The sequence below is a fragment of the Miniopterus natalensis genome, chromosome X (assembly GCF_054644295.1).
Source record: "Miniopterus natalensis isolate mMinNat1 chromosome X, mMinNat1.hap1, whole genome shotgun sequence".
Lineage (NCBI taxonomy): Eukaryota > Metazoa > Chordata > Mammalia > Chiroptera > Miniopteridae > Miniopterus > Miniopterus natalensis.
The window spans coordinates 50,812,423-50,829,063 of NC_142103.1; the positions used below are offsets into that span (position 1 = coordinate 50,812,423).

At 38.5% G+C, this 16,641-nt stretch overlaps 1 protein-coding gene across 3 annotated transcripts in view; it reads left to right on the top strand.

The window, feature by feature from the left end:
* Nucleotides 1–16,641, top strand: part of ATRX (ATRX chromatin remodeler) — a 263,885-nt gene that overhangs the window by 27,575 nt on the left and 219,669 nt on the right. The gene's annotated exons all lie outside the window — the stretch shown is intronic.

Sequence of the window (16,641 nt, forward strand, 5' to 3'; positions counted from 1 at the left end):
TCCTAGTCATCAAGTGGGAGGGGTCAGAAAGTCAGCCAGACGGAGCTCCCCTACAGCACTGATTTCAGTAAAACTGGGGCATCTCCATGTATGCTACCGCGGTATCCGTCAGGGCTGGTCAAAAATCCCAGAATCGCCCCAACGAGAGCTCAGGCAGATGAAGGAAAACTCCTTCCCACAGGTAGCTCTAGTCCATTTCTTATGGTGGGAGAGCTCTCTTCCCCTTCTCCGGGCCACACAGGTTAAATGCTTTCTGGGGCTCAACACAGTCCCTTACAGGAAGGCAGAGGTTTCCTGTATGTGGCTCTGCTCAGTGTAGATCTCTGGACCCTTTCTATTTGGGAGCCACACACTTTGGGACTGCCTTTCCTGTGGTCAGCACCCTGTATGTTAGACTTCTGAAGGTGGCCACCATCAGAAGCTTTGTTTCACTAGGAAGGCGTGATCCCCTCCAGGCAGGCACACTGTTTCCCTGGGTCCCTCTGCGCTGGGCTCTCCTTCCCTTCTTGTCCATTCAGGGTTTGAGATCCCAGCTTTTGGATGCCAGTCCACACTCCCAAGTGGAGGGAGCTTTGCAGCTTCTAAGCCTCAGGGCTCATAGCCCAGGACAGGTTTCAGCGGGGACTCTCCCTTTCTACGTCCCCACTCTCTTACCATACTCTACGATGTTTCTTCAGTGCTCCCTACTCGAAATATGTCCACTCAGGTGTGTTTCTCTGGTTTTTCCAAGCTGGTTACACAGTATGTTAGCAGTAAATCAAGTCTGGGGCTGGGGCAAGGGCACTCTGCTTCTTCTCACCATACCTCCATTTTCTGAACACCCGTTTTTAAATATTTTTTGAACAGTTGGTAGAAGACACTGGTGCAGCCATCAGGTCCTGGACTTTTCTTTTTTGGGAGGTTTTTGATGGTTGTTTCAATTTCCTCACTGCTGATCGGTCTATTTAGATTTTCCAGTCTTCATTATTTTGTCTAGGAAGGTTATATATTTCTAGGAATTCATCCATTTTTTTCTAGGTTATTGAATTTGGTGGCATATAGTCTTTCATAATATTGTAGAATGATCCTTCGTATATCTGTGATGTCAGTGGTGACTTGTCTCTCATTTCTGATTTTTTTATATGTGTCTTTTCCCTTTTTTCCGTAGTGAGTCTAGCCAGGGGTTTTTCAGTTTTATTAATCTTTAAAAAAACCCCAGCTCTTTGTTTTGTTATAATTTTTTGTGTAATATGTTCTCTATTTCTTTCAATTCTGTTCTAAATTTTATGATTTCCTTTCTTCTGCTAACTTTGGGTGGCTTTTGTTGTTCTTTTCCTAGTTCTTTAAGATGTGATGTTTGGTTGTTTACTTGGGATTTCTCTTCTTTTTTGAGATAGGCGTGTGATGATATAAACTTCCCTCTTATTACTGCTTTTGCTGCATCCCAGATGTTTTATATGCTGTATTGTCATTTTCATTTGCCTCTATATGTCTTTTGATCTCATCTTTTATTTCTTCTTTGACCCAGTAAGTTTTTGGTAGTATGTTGTTTAATCTCCATGTCTTTGTGGGTTTCTTTACTTCCTTTTTGCAGTTGATTTCTAATTTCAAGACATCATGGTCAAAGAATATGCTTGGTATAATTTTAATCTTGAATTTGTTGATGCTAGTTCTGTGACTCAACATATGGTCTGTCCTTGAGAATGTTCCATGTGCCCTGGAGAAGAATGTATGTAATCTGATGTTCTCGGATGAAAAGCTTTCTAAATGTCAGTTATGTCCATGTGGTCTAGTGTTTCACTTAAGGCTGGTAGTTTTTTATTGACTTTCTGTTTGGTTGATCTTTCTAGAGTGGTCAGTGGAGCATTAAGCTCCCCAACTATGATTGTGTTTTGATCTCCCTTTATTTCCGTGAGTAGTTGCTTTATATCTTTCGGTGCTCCCTGGTTGGGTGTGTATATATTAAAAAGTGTTATGTGTTCTTGATGTAGTGTCCCCTGTATAATTATAAAATGTCCATCTTTGTGTCTTGCTGTCTTTGTTGTTGTGAAATCTATTTTGTCAAGTATAAGTATGACTACACCAGCTCTTTGGTGGACGTTGTTTGCTTGGAGAATCATTTTCCACCCTTTTACTTTGAATCTACCTTTGTCTTTGCAGCTTAGATGTGTCTCTTGTAGGCAGCATATGGTTGGGTTTTGTTTTTTGCTCCATTCTGCTACTCTGTGCCTCTTTAATTGGTGAATTCAGACCATTTACATTTCGGGTAGTTCTTGATGTACGAGGATTTCCTATAGCCAGTTTATCTTTTGTTTCCTGGTAGCTCTGTGCCTCTATTGGTTCTTTTCCTTTGTTCTTCTGTCTGTTTCTTTTGCTTGGTGGTGTTTCATACTTCTTTCCTCTGTGTCCTTTTTTTAAGCTATGTATCCTGATTTGGAGATTTTTGTTTGTGGTTACCATTAGGCTTATAAAACATAAAGTTGCAAATATACAAATTTTTTTTTCTTTCGAGTGCATTTGATGTTCATCCTCCTTTGCCGGTTCCGAACTTTATCTTCTCCCCTTTTTTTTGTTTTTGTTGTCACAAATTATCCCTGCTCATGCTGTAAGATTTTTGGTGATCTAACTCGTAGTGTTGTGACCTTATGTTCTTTGTTTCAGGTAGAATAACTCCCTTAAGTATTTCCTGTAATGGAGGTTTTCTGATGATAAAATCTCTCAGCTTCTGTATGTCTGGGAACGTCTTTATTTCTTCATATTTAAAGGATAATTTTGCTGGATATATTATTTGTGGCTGGTAATTTCTCTCTTTCAGATGTTTATTTGGTTCCATTCTCTTCTGGCTTGTAGAATTTGTGCTGAGAAGTGAGGTGAAATTCTGATGGGTTTTCCTTTGTAGGTCACTTCTTTCTTTTCCCTGGCTGCTTTAAGAATTTTTTCTTTGTCATTAATTTTTGACAGTTTTAATACCATGTGCCTTGGTGAGGGACTCTTTGGATTGAAGTAACTAGGTGTTCTGTTTGCTTCTTGGATTTGAGGATCTAGTTCTTTCTGTAGGTTTGGGAAGTTCTCTTCCGCTATTTGTTTGAATAGACTATCTGTTTCCTCCTCCCTCTCTTCTTCTTCCAGAATGCCTATAATTCTAATATTGCTTTTTCTGATGGAGTCAGATAGTTCTTTTAGAGCTCTTTCATTTTTCTTTATGCTCAGGTCTCTCTCTTCTTCCCTTTGTGCCATTTCTAGATTCCTATCTTCAATATCACTAATTCTTTCCTCCATCTGGTTGGCTTTGTTTTCTATGTTCAGTAGCTCATTCATAATCTTCTTAATTGCATGCTTCATTTCCAGGATTTCTGATTGGTTGTTTTTTAAAGTTTCAGTTTCTTTGGTAAAGTACTCACAGTAATGGTGGACCCAACTTCTGTGGAGTCCTGTCCTAAGCACCAATCCTGGGGATTCATTACAGAGAGAAATAGCTGCTCCACTGCAATAGTTCTTCAAGCTGACATTGAGGGCAATGGGGTCGTGTTTTGTGAGTCCAAGTGGTGGCAGGGCTCTGTGGTTCTGTTTTGTTGTCAGAAACACCACTGCCTGGCAGTGCTTATCTGCATGGCTGAACCCAGAGCTCTGTCAGGCGTCTCCTGGCTCATTCACTGTTCTCTCTGTCTGCCCTGTTGGGCTGCCCCCCACAGCTCTCTTCCTCCCTGCCGGCTGAAGGAAGTGTCTGCTGCTGGCTTCCTCCCCTCTCCCAGCCGTGACTCAAACTCTCTGCTGAAGGGCTGCATTTGCGGGCTCTCTTGGCTTTTCTGCCTTCATGTTTTCCCACTTATTCCCAGTTGCCCGCCTTTAGATGTTTCAGTGTGCAGATCTCTCATGCATGCCTTTGTGTTGAGTAAGGAATTCTTTGTTGAATTATAGGTGGTTAATTTGTTGAAATTTCAGGGGGAGAGGCCAAGGGTACCTCTCACGCTGCCATTGCTCTCACATACCTATTATCTTTATATATATATTTATTGGTTTTAGAGAGAGGAAGGGGGAGAGAGAGAAACATCCGATATGAGAAACATCGATCAGCTGCCTCCCCATGTCCCCAACTGGAGATCCGGCCTACAATCTGGGCATTTGCCTTGACTGGGAATTGAAACTGTGACCTTTTGGTGCATGATATGATGCTCAACCCACTGAGCCATACCGTCTAGGGCTCCATCTTGTTTTCTCAATAATTTTAAAGTAAATTGCAGAGATCAGTGTAATTGAAGTTCAGTTTGTATTTTATCATTTTATTTTATTTTATCTTTTATTTTACATTTATTTATTTATTTATTTATTTATTTATTTATTTATTTATTTATTTTTCCTCGCCCGAGGATATTTTTTCCATTGCTTTTCAGAGCTAGTGGAAGGGAGAGAGAGCGAGAGAGAGAGAGAGGCAGACATCGATGTGAGAGAGGCACTTCGATTGGTTGACTCCTCACAAGCCCTGACCAGGGCGAGGAATTGAGCCTGCAACCGAGGTATGTTCCCTTGGCCAGAATCAAATCTGGGACCCTTCAGTCTGAGGGCTGACACTTGAACCAGTGAGTCAAACCAGCTAGGGCTGAAGTTCAGTTTTTAAAGTTGCCTTTTCAATGATCATATTTTTTTGTTTTGCATAAATTTTATTGTTGTGAGCAACTGTTTATATCTGAAGTTTGGAGTTGTAACCACTCATATGGTGTACTGTTCCATTGCTTCTTATTTTGAACTTTGCTTCATAGAACATAAACCTTTTATAAAATAATTCTTAAGTACTAGTAATTCATATTTAGTCAAAATTAGAGTCAGTAATATTAATTTGCAGGTATGTTTTCACTCGTCTTTAAAAAATTATAGTCTAGAGAATCATGGTGTATCTCAGGGTGGTACATTAAACTAATATGTTATTTTTGGAAACTGTTTCGAAATTTTCCATTTAAAAATTACTCTGAGGCCCGGCCGGGCATGGCTCAGCGGTTGAGCATCGACCTGGGATCCAGGCGATCAGGGTTTGATTCCCGGTCAGGGCACATGCCCGGGTTGTGGGGTCGATCAATGGCTCTCTCATCATTGATGTTTCTATCTCTCTCTCCCCCTCTTCTTTCCTCTCTCTGAAATCAATAAAGATATATTTAAAAAAAGAAAAAATTACTCTGAGGGCAAAAAGTCATTGTTTTAGTATTTAGCTGATTATGGTATTCTATGAAGTGCCTAATTATGCTTTCATCTCCACATGACTGCATAACTTTTGACAGAAAAAGCTCTTCAACGAATTATGAGCTTCTTGAATGTTCATAACAGCCATATAGTAAATGCTTGTTCAGTAAATAAGTGAGGCTAATTTATCAATTCTTATTCTTACTTAATTTTTTAAAGTTTTTCTTTACCTTTTATTATCAAACTTACGATATGAAGGAAGAAGGAAGTATGAAGTTTGTGTTCTAAATACTTTAGTAGCCTATTTCAGACTTAATGTAAACAAATAAGATATGATGGTTCTAGAACATGTATACTTTGAATTTATTATTGTTTACTTTTAAAAATGTTTTTATTGATTTAGAGAGAGGAAGGGAGAGGGAGAGAGATTGAAACATCAATGATGAGAGAGTCATTGATCGGCTGCCTCCTGCACGCCTCCCACTGGGGATCTAGCCTGCAACCCCAGCATGTGCCCTGATCGGGAATCGAACCTCACTCTCCTCAATCAGGTCGATTTTCAACCACTCAGCCATGCTTCTTCCTTGGCATCTGTGCCAGAGTTTTTTTAGGAGGTCATTTTTGTTTGTTCTTATAAGATAATTGCCAAATTGCTCTCCATAATGGTTTCACTAATTTAAACTTCCACTGGCAGTTTGAGAATTTTCTCGTTCTACAGTTCTTCATCCCGTCCAGTGTATTTTTTACCTATAACTTAACACTTAAGTTAACAGCACAAATAAGCACTGTTAATTTTTTTAAGATGCTCTTAAGTATTTTTTTAATCCTCACTTGAGGACATGCTTAGAGAGAAGAGGTGGAGAGGGGGGTGGGGAGAGAGAGAATCAGAGAAAGAAACAGAAACTTCGGTGTGAGAGAGAAACATCGATTGGCTGCTTTCTCTATGCACTCCAACCTGGGATTTATCCAGCAACCCAGGCATTTCCACTGACCGGGAATCACATGGGCAACCTTTTGATGCACAGGACAATGCTCAACCAGTTGAACCACTCAGCCAGGCTAAGTGAATATAAGTTTCAGTTAATTTTTTTCAGTTAAACTTTTGTAATTGTCAGTGCACATAGTAGCTCCTCCCCCTTTTTTCCCCTAAACTTATGGTTGAATAAATAAAAATTCATTTTAACAAGTAACTGTCTCTCTGTCTGACTTGGCTCTGTGGTTGGAGTGTTGTCCCTTGGACTGAAGTGTCTGGGTTTGATTCTGTCCAAGGGTATGTACCTCGGTTGTAGTCTTGATCCTTGGACCTGATTGAGGCTCGTGCAGGACATGGCCGGTAGACGTGTCTTTCTTACATCATTGTTTTTTTTCTCTCTCTCTCTCCCTTCCACTCTCTGTGAAAAGCAGTGGGAAAAATATCCTGGGGTGAGGATTCAAAAACAAACAATAACAGCTGTGTTAAAGTATATACTATTAGTAGGCAGCTGCAATTCTTGCAACAAAAGCATACCTGTTTTTAAGTGATAATTGCTTGAAAAAAAGACTATGGCATCTTTTCCTGATGGATACTGTGCTGCCATTAAACACTATGTTTTAGCCCTGGCCAGTGTGGCTTAGTTGGTTGAGCATTGTCCCATGCACCAAAGGTCACTGGTTCGATTCCAAGTCAGGGCACATCCCCAGGTTTTGGGTTCGATTCCTGGTCAGGGCACATGCCCACATTGCAGGTTCAATCCCCAGTCGAGATGTGTATGGTAGGCAAGCAATCGATGTTTCTCTCTCACATCCATGTTTTTTTCTGTCTTTCCCTTTCCCTTTCACTCTCTCTAAAAAATCAATAAAAATGTAATTTTTTAAAGTTATGTTTTAGAAGGATATTTAATCATGCAGGAAAATGTTTACAGTATATTTTAATTAATGGAGGAAAAAGGTTACAAAGCAGAAAGTAACAGTTAAGTTTTGTTAAAACCAAACGTGTTAACATTTTCCCATTATTGTCTCTGGATGGTGGTATTTCAGGTGAAATACTATTTTGTACTTCACACTTGACTTTATATTCCACTTTCTATAGTGGAGTTTTTATCAGGGAAGGGAGAATGTGGAGGAGGGTCATTAACAACAATAAGCTGAAACTTTCATACTTGGAATGTTATTAGTGAAAAGAGAAGTAAGTAAATGAGCTGTAATTGCTTTCACTTTTAAAGACGTTAATGCTTTTTTTCCTGTTAATTATTAGGCTTTTCTTAAGATACAAATGGGCCTGGCTGGGCGTGGCTCAGCAGTTGAGCATCGACCTAGAATCCAGGAGATCACGGTTCGATCCCAGTCAGGGCACATGCCCGGGTTGTGGGCTCGATCAAATGACTCTCTGATCATTGAGGTTTCTATCTCTCTCTCCCTCTCCCTTTCTCTCTCTGAAATCAATATATATATATATATATATATATATACATACACACACACACACACACACACACACACACACACACATATAAAGATACAAATGGAACACACACACACACACATACACACATATATATAAAGATACAAATGGAACTAAATTTATTGTTTATCCATTGTTTTTCCAGTATTACAGGAATTTTTCAAAGAACGTCTCAAATTATTTAGGAATTGTCATTTAAATTTTAATAAGAGGTCCTTTTGCAATTTGTTGTTTTCTATTCTTGGGGAAATGAAATAGTGGAAAATGGACTCATCTCCAGTCCTGTGGAATAAAATTTGGACAGTTTGATTTCTAGTCTCAACTTGCTTTTATTTGGAATTACATAATGTGTAATGACATATTTGGGTTTAAATCCAGTTCTCTTGATTTGTAACCTTTGGAAAGTTACCCAGCATCCAAGTTGTCTTTTCATCCATGCAAAGAAGACAATAATACCTAAATGAAAATCTTTATGAGATGTCTAGCATAGTGTAAGCCCTTCACAAAATTTCCTCCTTTTCTGTTTTTCAGAGTGGATGCATTTAATAGCGGGAGACAGTTGATTAGGTATGAATTTCATGAAAAGAGCTATGAAAAGCTCTGATGCACATATCAAAAAGTTTAGAAGTTACCATATAAGTTGATTCTAATTTTTCATACCTTTCCACTCAGGTATCTCTCACTTCGCACATTGAGTTCACTATATTCACAAAATAAGCTAAACGCTGGATTTTCTTTTTTTTTCTTTTTTCTTTTAATTTTTATTGATTTTTTAGAGAGAGGAAGGGAGAGGGAGAGAGAGAGAAACATCAATGAGAGAGAAACATTGATAGGCTTCCTCCCATTGGGGATCAAGCCCTCAACCTGGGCATGTGAATAGGATGACACCAAATCAATTGTGATACCCAGCCAGGGCTGAAAAGATTTTTTTATTTTTTAAAGGGAAACAATTTTTTTTTAAAGTTTCCTTATCTTTATTGTTGAAAATATTACAAATGTCCCCTTTTTACCCCCATTGACCCCTTCAATCCTGCATGCACCCCACCCCAGGCCTTCCCAGACCAATGTATGTGTCCATGGGTTATGCTTATAAAGATATAAGTTCTTTGATTAATCTCTCCCTGCCAACTTCCAACTGAGATCCCTCAGTCTGTTCCATGCTTCTATGTCTCTGGATCCATTTTGTTCATCAATTTATTTTGTGTATTACATTCCATGTATAAGTGAGATCATGTGGTACTTGTCTTTTTCTGGGTGGCTTATTTCACTTAGCCTAATACTTTTAGTCCCATCCATGCTGTCCCAAAGGATACAAGAACGTTCTGTTTTTACAAGTTCATAGTATTCCATGGTGTAAATGACTCACAACTTCTTTTATCCCCTCATCTACTGATAGGCACTTGGGCTGTTTCCAGATCTTAGCTATTGTAAATTGTTTTGCTATGAATAAAGGGGTTCATAAGTTCTTTGTGACTGGTGTTTTGGGTTTCTTAGGATATATTCCTAGAAGTGGGATCACTGGGTCAAATGGCAGCTCAATTTTTAAGTTTTTGAGGAAACTCCATACTACTTTCCACAGTGTCTGCTCCAGCCTGCATTCCCATCTGCAATATACGAGGGTTTCTTTTTCTACACACCCTCACCAGCACTTGTAGTTTGTTGATTTGTTGATGGTAGCTATTCTGACAGGAGTGAAGTGATACCTCATTGTGGTTTTAATTTGTATCTCTATGATTAGTTATGGTGAGCATTTTTTTGATGTCTTTTAGCCATCTATATGTCCTCTTTGGAGAAGTGTCTATTTTGGTCCTTTGCCCATTTTTTAACTGGATTGTTTTTCTTCATTTTGTTAAGCTGTATGAGTCCCTTGTATATTTTTAATATTAAGCCATTATCACATGTGTCATTGGTAAATAAGTTCTCCCATACAGTGGGTTCCCTTTTCGTTTTATTGATGGTTTTTTTTTGCTGTGCAGAAGCTTTTTATTTTGATGCAGTCCCATTTGTTTATTTTCTCCTTAGTTTCTCTTGCCCTAGGAGATATATCAGCAAACATACTGCTATGAGAGATGTCTGGGATTTTGCTGCCTATATTTCCTCTAGGATTTCTATAGTTTCACATGTTACATTTAAGTCTTTAATTCATTTTGAGTTTATTCTTGTGTATTGTGTAAGTTGTTGGTCTAGTTTCATTTTTTTGCATGTAACAGTCCAATTTTCCCAGCACCATTTATTGAGGAGACTGTCTTTATTCCATTGTATGTTCTTGCCTCCTTTGTCAAATATTGATCATAATGGCGTGGGTCAATTTCTGGGTTCTCTGTTTTGTTCCACTGATCTATATTTCTTGTGCCAGTACCAGGCTATTTTGATTACAGTGGCTTTGTAGTATAACTTGATATGTGGTATTGTGAAACCTCCAACTTTGTTCTTCTTTCTTAAGATTACTGAGGCTATTGGGGTTTTTTTTCGGTTTCATATAAATTTTGGTAGTGTTTGTTCTAGACCTGTGAAATATGCTGTTGGTATTTTAATAGGGATTGCATTGAATATATAGATTGCTTTGGGTAGTATAGACGTTTTAATGATCTTAATTCTTCCACTCCATGAACATGGTATATTTTTCCATTTGTTTATATCTTCCTCTATTTCTTTTTTCAGTGTACTGTAGTTTACGAGTACAGGTCTTTTATATCTTTGGTTAAGTTTTTTCCTAGGTAACTTATTTTTTTTAGTTTCAATGGTAAATGGGATTTTAAAAAATTTCTCTTTCTGAGAGTTCATTATTGGTTATAAAAATGCCATTGATTTCTGGGTGTTAATTTTGTCTCCTGTTACCTTGTTGAATTCTTTTTTTAAATCTAGTAGTTTTTTGGTGGAAACTTTAGGATTTTCAGTGTACAATATCTTCATCTGCAAATAATGACAGTTTTTTTTCTCTTTTACACTTTGGATATTTCTTATGTTTTCTTCTTCTCTTATCACTGTGGCTAGGACTTGCAGTACAATGTTGACTAAGAGTGGTGAAAGTGGATAGCACTGTCATCCTGTTCTTAGGGTAAATGGTTTTAATTTTTGCCCATTGAGTATGATGTTGGCTGTATGTTTCTCATATATGGCCCTTATTATGTTGAGGTATGATCTCTCTATTCCCACTTTGCTGAAAGTTTTGACCAAAAATGGGTGTTGGATTTTTTTCAAATGCTTTTTTTGCATCTATTGATATGATCATGTGATTTTTGTCTTTCAGTTTGTTTATGTGATGTATCATGTTTATTGATTTGTGAATATTGTACCAACAACCTTGCATCCCTGGAATAAATTCCACTTGGTCATGGTGTATGATATATTTAATATATTGCTGGATCTGATTTGCTAATATTTTGTTGAGGATTTTAGCATCTATGTTCATAAGGGATATTGGCCTGTGATTCTCTTTCTTTGCAGTGTCTTTATCTGGTTTTAGAATTAGGCTAATGCTGGCCTCGTAAAAAGAGTTTGGCGGTGTTCTTTCCTTTTGAATTTTTTGAAATAGTTTGAGGAGGGCAGGTGTTAATTCTTCTTTGAATGTTTGTATAACTCCCCTGTGAAGCCATCCGGGCAAGGGCTTTTGTGTGCTGGGAGCCCTTTGATTACTGTTTCAAGTTCATCAGCAGTTACAGGTCTATTCAGGTTTTCTGACTTTTCATGATTGGGTTTTGGAAGGTTGTATTTTTCTAGGAATTTGTCCATTTCATCCAGGTTGTCCAGCTTGATGGCCTATAGTTTTTTATAGTGTTTTATTACATTCCATTGTATTTCTGTTGGGTCAGTTGTTATTTCACCTCTTTTGTTTCTGATTTTGTTTATTTAGGTCATCTCTATTTGTTTCTTGATGAGTCTGGCTAAAGATTCATGAGTCTTGTTTATCTTTTCAAAGAACCAGCTCTTGGTTTCATTGATCTTTTATATTGTTTTTTAGTCTCCACGTCATTTATTTCTGCTGTGATCTTTATTATTTTCTTCCTACTATTTACCCTGGGCTTTTCTTGTTGTTCTCTTTCTAAGTTTTTAAGTTGTAGGGTTAGAGAGTCTATTAGAAGTTTTTGTTTTTTGAGGTAGGCCTGTAGCGCTATGAACTTTCCTTTCAGGACTGCTTTCATTGGGTAACATAAATTGGGAGTTGTTGTGTGTTCATTTTCATTTGTTTCCAGGGGGTTTTTGATTTTTTTCTTGATCTCATTGGTAACCCATTCATTGTTTAAAAACATGCTTTTTATCCTCCATTTGTTTGACTATTTTTTAGTGTTTTTATTGTAGCTGATTTCTCATTTCATACGATTGTGGTCCGAGAAGATGCTTGATATGGTTTCAGTCTTTTTGAGGTTGTAGAGACTTGTTTTGTGTCCTAACATGTGGTCTGTCTTTTAGAATGTCCCAGGTGTACTTGAGAAGAATGTATATTCTGCAGCTAGAATGTTCTGTAAATGTCAATTAAATCCATCTGATCTAGTGTGTCATTTAGGGCCACTGTTTCCTTGTTGATTTTTTGTCTGGAAGACCTATCCAATGAAGTCAGTGGGGTGTTAAAGCCCCCTAGTATGACTCTATTGCTGTTGATTTCTTCCCTAAAGTCCTGTAGAAGTTTTTTTTTCCTAAATTTAGGTGCTCCTACATTGGGTGCATATATGTTTATCAGGGTTATGTCATCTTGTTGGATTGATCCCTTTAGTATAATGTAATGACTTTTCTTGTCTCTCATTATGGTCTTCATTTTGAAGCCTATTTTGTCTGATGTGAGTATTGCTACCCCAGCTTTTCTTTCACTTCCATTTGCATGGAAAATTTGTTTCCATCCCTTTCACTGTCATGCTGTATGAGTCTTTTGATTTGACATGGGTATCTTGTAGATAGCATATATTTGTGTCATGTTTTCTTATCCATTCAGTTACCCTCTGTCTTTTGATTGGAACATTTAATCCATTTACATTAAAGGTTATTAATCGTAATATCCTTATATATATTGCCATTTCATTTCATTATGCCTATGTTTCTCATTCTCTGTATTTCTATTTCTAATTACAGCAGTTCCTTTAACATTTCCCATAATGCTGCTTTTGTGGTACTAAACTCCTTTTGCCTGTTTTTGTCTGGGAAGCTTTTTATTTCACCATCTATCTTGAATGATAGCCTTGCTGGATAGAGTAGTGTGTAGTGTTGGTTTCAGATCCTTGTTTTGCATTCCTTGAATACTTCATGCCATTCCCTTCTGGCCTGTAGAGTTTTTGATGAGAAATCAGCTGACAGACTTATGGGGCTCCTTTGTAGGTAATAGATTGCTTTTCTCTAGCTTCTTTTAAAATTCTCTTTGTCTTTAAATTCTTGGCATTTTAATGATGATGTGTCTGGGCCTGGGCCTCTTTAGATTCTTCTTTCTTTGGACTCTCTGTGCCTCCTGCACTTGTGTGTCTTTTTCCTTGACCAGGTTAGGGAAGTTTTCTGCCATTATTTCTTCAAACAGGGTCTCTAACCCTTGTTTACATTTGACCTCCTCTGGCTTTCGTTATGATGTGGCTGTTGTTACATTTCATGTTGTCTCAGAGCTCCCTTAGACTGGCCTCCTGTTTTTTAATTGCTTTTTCTTTTTGGGTCTCTGATTGAGTGATTTGTTTCTACTGTTTTGTAATTCACTGATCCGAGCTTTAGTTTTCTTTAAATCTGTTAAACATTTCTTCCAATGTCTTCTTTATTTCTGCTATGTCATTCTTAATTTCCTTCATTGTTTCCATATCTTTTTTCATGCTGTTGAGCATCCTTATAGTCAGTATTCTGAACTCTATATCTGAGAGATTGTTTATCTCCATTTCATTTGGCTCTTTTTCTGGAGACTTCTCTTGTTCTTTCATTTGGAGCTTTTTTTCTCCCCATTTTGGCTGCCTATTTGACTTTGTTTCAATCTATTACGCAGGACTGCTATGACTCTCAAGCTTTTTGATGATCTCTGGTGCAGGCCAGTGTTAGACACTGTTTGCGACTGGCCTTGTTTACCCTGTTTGGAGCTATAAACAACCCACGGCTTGAGGTCTCCTCTTCTGAGGCTGGGTGCATTTGGACAGGACCAAGATGCACACCAAAGTCTGCTTTTCCAAGGCCTGGGTCCTGAAGCACATCAGGCAAAGACTCAAAGCACTCTGAGGTCTGCCTCTTTCTGCACGTCGATAATTTTATTCTCTTAATGAGCCTCAGGCTGTCGAAGCTTCACCGGGTGGGGCAGCTGGTTGTTATCAGTGTCTTAACAAGCCCCAGGCTGGAGAAACTCCTCTGGGCAGTGGGAGAGGCTTTCCAGCATGGTGGGGCAATTGCTTCTCCTCTCAGGCAAAAGCCAAGAATTTCATCGTCCACCCCCCTCCTCCCGCCAGAAAGATTTCCTTCATAGTCTGGGGAAATGATTTGGCACAGGAATCTAGATGGTTGTCCCCTGATCTCACTCTCCAGAGCCCACAACCCCAGACTCTCCCCATACAGCTACAGTCCATTCCACTCTCCCTCCGCCAGAGCCCAAGGTAAGTGGCTGCACACAAAACTTTGTGTGTTAGCTCTTTAAGAGGGTGCCTGCATTTCCAGCAGTATCTCCCTGGCAGACAGAAACCCTGCTGCTTTTCACAGCCAGATATTATATGGGCACCTTTCTCAGTTCTGGTGCTATTGGCTGGGAGGGGTTTAGGCCCCAGAATCCTCAGTGGGAACCCTGCACAGCTGGGATATCCCTCTGGACCTTCAGCTGCAGCCTGTGGGAGCCCAGCCAGCCCTCTCACCCCTCTGCACTTCCTACCAGTCTCTACGTGGTCTCCACTTTTCCTCCTTGGTTGTGAGGATGCTGTTCATTTAGTCTTCATTTGGTTTTCAGGATTGTTTTTTTTTTATTTTTTTTTTAAATATATCTTTATTGATTTCAGAGAGGGGAAAGGAGAGGGAGAAAGATAGAAACATCAATGGTGAGAGAGTCATTGATTGAGCCCGCAACCGGGGCATGTGCCCTGACTGGGAATCAAACCCCGATCGCCTAGATCCTAGGTCGATGCTCAACCACTGAGCCACGCCCGGCCGGGCCAGGATTGTTTTTCTGTGCTTTAGTTGCAAATCCAGATTGGTCCCGGGAGAGTGTCAGTGTAGCTTCCATTCAGTCTGCCGCCATCTTCAAGATTTGCTGTTTAAGAGTCCTTCAGAATTGCGTAATGGATCACAGATCAAATGATTACCCTAAATGGCTTGTTGATAGCCTAGTTAAAGCATTGTATATGTAGCTGTAGAGATAGGAATATATGACTTTGTCTTCTGTTAGAAAACCTAGATTTTGTTTTTTCTCCACTTTCTACCAAAAGATCAATGAGGCTCTTTTTAAAATTTTATTTATTTTAAATTTATCTTTATTGTTGAAAGTATTACAGATATCCCCCCGTTTTCCCCCATTGATCTCTTCCACCCGGCACCTGACCCCCCCCCCCAGGGTTTCACCACGCTATTGTCTCTGTCCCGGGGTTATGCATATATGCATATAAGTCCTTTGATTAATCTCTCCCCACTCACTCCCCCACTCCTGCCTTCCCACTGAGATTCATCAGTCTGTTCCATGCTTCTTTGGCTCTGTATCTATTTTATTCCTAAGTCTATTTTGTGTATTAGATTCCACATATGAATGAGATCATTTAAAACTGAATCAGGAAGAGTCAGAAAAGCTGAATAGGCTAATGACAATTGATCAAATCGAAGCAGCAATAAAAAAAACTCCCAGCAAACAAAAGCCCTGGTCTGGACAGCTTCACAGAGGAGCTTTCTAATTCTCTAAGTTTTAGGGTTAATTTACTAAAAAAATTTCTTGCTTTTTGAGGTAGGCCTACAGTGTTGTGAACTTCCCTTAGGACTGCTTTCACTGTGTCCCATAGATTTTGGGTTGTGTGTTCATTTTCATTTGTTTGGATTTAAGTACTCTTTGCATTACAATGTATAGTGACAGATTTACTCTGAATCACATTCTAGAGGAAAATAGATTTTGTAACAGTGGGTAAAGTAAAATTGCATTTTCGCTTCATCTGAGGGTAGTTTGTCTTTTACTTAATTAAATCTAAATACATTACCTTTGAACTAAAATATACTTCATCATGATAAGTAACTTCTAAAGGTTTCTTATTTATTTAAATATACCTTTATTGATTTTAGAGAGAGGAAAGGAGAGGGAGGGAGGGAGGGAGAGAAAGAGAGAGAGAGAGAAACATCAATGATGAGAGAGTCATTGATTGAGCCCGCAACCCGGGCATATGCCCTGACCTGGAATCGAACCCAGATCACCTGGATCCTAGGTCGACTCTCAACCGCTGAGCCACGCCCGGCTGGGCAAGGTTTCTTTTTTAAAAAAGTTAGTATGCTCTTGTTTGAAAATAAATGCAGTAATAGTTGTACTTACTTTTTGTGTTAGAGTGAATAGAATGTATATTGAATTTAGATAGATTTGCCTGGAATGTAACAATAAATCTAAGCTTTTCAAATATTTACTGCACATTTCCTGCCTGAGTTCTCTAATGGATTCTAAGATAAGTTATGGACATCTTAGTTTATCCTTAGTTTAGTTTAATATTCTGAGTTTTGACGGTCACCTATCAGGGTAACTACATTTTTATTCATTAAATTATATTAGTCAGTGTTCCTTCAGTTTCCCTAAGGGATGTAGTATAGGGTAGGCTTTGGGTAGAGATAGAATTCCTGATTTTCCACTTATTAATTGCAAGTGTAAATTCCTTTCTGAGACTTAATTTCCTGTAATAAAGTACTCATCATGTTTATTATTTTTTTTAATTAAAAAAATTTCATTTATAGCTGGCATTTAATATTATATGTTTCAGGTGTATTCATGAGGTTTAAATCAGGCCATTGTATATAAAGTGCACATGCTAAAATTTGGTAAGGAAACCCAAGACATGTGTACCCACTAAGAAAAATTCCCTAATAGCTGCTCTTCCAGTGGTTTATATTCAGTGGCATAATAGAAACCTGAATGGGCCTGTATTGCATTTGGG